Source organism: Cryptomeria japonica, chromosome 11, assembly GCF_030272615.1.
Source record: "Cryptomeria japonica chromosome 11, Sugi_1.0, whole genome shotgun sequence".
Lineage (NCBI taxonomy): Eukaryota > Viridiplantae > Streptophyta > Pinopsida > Cupressales > Cupressaceae > Cryptomeria > Cryptomeria japonica.
This window is the reverse complement of record NC_081415.1, coordinates 25,532,038-25,534,013: the sequence shown is the minus strand read 5'-3', so window position 1 is coordinate 25,534,013 and position 1,976 is coordinate 25,532,038.

The window sequence follows — 1,976 nt, the reverse complement described above, 5'->3', positions numbered from 1 at the left end:
AGCACTCAAAATCATTTGTCTGGACTATGGAAAAATCATGCTTACTAACAAAGAGATAATTTCCTATAAATTTTATGTTTGCAATTGTTACTTATGTTTAATATATCCTCTAATTTTTTTTATGAATACCTCATAAAAAATAGTGTTTGTGGCCTTCTCTACTTCATATTTGACACTTAAGAGTTCATCTAGGCATAGCCCACAAATGTTTGCTTGAGACTAGGAATTGAGGCTACAATGCTCTACAAAGTGAGGATGTTGGTGGCAAATCTCACCACCCCAAATAAAACAAGTTCCTTGGCATTCATGTGTTCTCTTATTAAATTAAGTATCCAAGTATGGCTGCAGACAAATTTAATCTTTTATCTATCCTCTTTAACTGCACGTTTGATTGATCCATTTTTCACAATGTTCTCAACCATCAAATTCAAGCAATGTGTAGTACAAGGACTCCAACAAATATGGTGGGATGCCTTTTCTAAATAAGTCTCTCTAGAAATGCATATTTTGTGTTGTTTATGATAATTTGGACATTCTCAACCCCAACGTTCTGGATCACCCCTTCCAATAGATTGCCGAAAGCCTCAACATTCTTGACTTTGTGTGAGACATCTATTGACTTAAAGATTCAAGAACACCAATGTACTAGTTGAAGCCACTAAAAAGTTAATGAGAGGCACATTCTTGTCATCTATCCATCCGTTAGAGAAAATGCTGCAACCTTCTCTTCGCCATACTTTCATCTAATCATCAACTACAAGTTGTGTACTTTTGATGGCTTCCTTTAACAATGGGCCACAAAAATCCTTAGCCATTGGAGTCTTAAACCCCTTATTGGCAATTATTCTTGCATTTACCAACCCTTCCCAATATGGGTTATTTGCCACAACGAAGGTTTTATTCTTGTAATACCAAAAATTTGTCACTATCATCCTAGCCTCTTGGCGTTTTTCTTTGTTCTAAGTGAAGGCTGTGCCCCTAAAACATTGTGAGGAATAAATAAATTTGGTGAAGAACGAAGACAGATTGAACTCTTATCAGCAGGGGAATGCATATTTCAAATGCATGGGCCAATAAGAGGAATGCATATTTCAAATGCATGGGCCGATAAGAGGAATGCATATTTTAAATTCATGGGCCAATAAAAGAATTTGTAGGTGAAATGGGATTGGAACTCATCACTACTGCCATTGCTTCTTGTGTCTTGTTCCTTTATGTTTTTTTTTTATTATAAATAGCAAGTATGGCATCCGTTTCTCTTTTCACTTCATCGTTTACTTGAGGACACACCTTCACATCATGTCAAGGAGTTTGACCAAGGTGGACTTTTAACCTATTGGTTCGTCCTTTCATAGGGTATCACCAAGATTTATGCATCACCATGCCCTTGGTCACATCCACCATTCCATGTAGGGTCTTTCCTACCATTGTGTTGAGTTCAAATTGCCATTGTTGATCTTGTACATATAAAAAATAGAAAAAATCATTACAGTATTCAATCTCTGACAGTGAAATTAAAAAAAAAATGGAAGGGAAAACATTTAAAAGATAAAAAATAATGCAATTCTAGTGAGGAGGGTTTGGAAATGAGAAAAATAAAAAATTATGACTTATATACGAACAGGATTTTCAACATTTGACATTTGAAATTTGGAAAATATAATAATAAAAAAAACAAGGAAATATATATATATATATATATATGTATGTATGTGTGTTAAATTTTTTGCAAAGCAAAAATACAGATCTAGCTAGGAAAGAGAAAACAAAACTTGCAAAGAGAAATCAGAATAAAGAACAGAGAAAAAGAAACTCTATTAATTCAATGTGTGTTTACAATCTTCTCAATGCATGATTTATACAAAAAGAGCCACCACATGATTAGAGGATTTACGATGGAAATAGAGGCAACCACTGGTAGTGGAAGAGACAGAGGTCACAGATAATCTCATAGTTCTCCATTGTTAGCTTAGTGT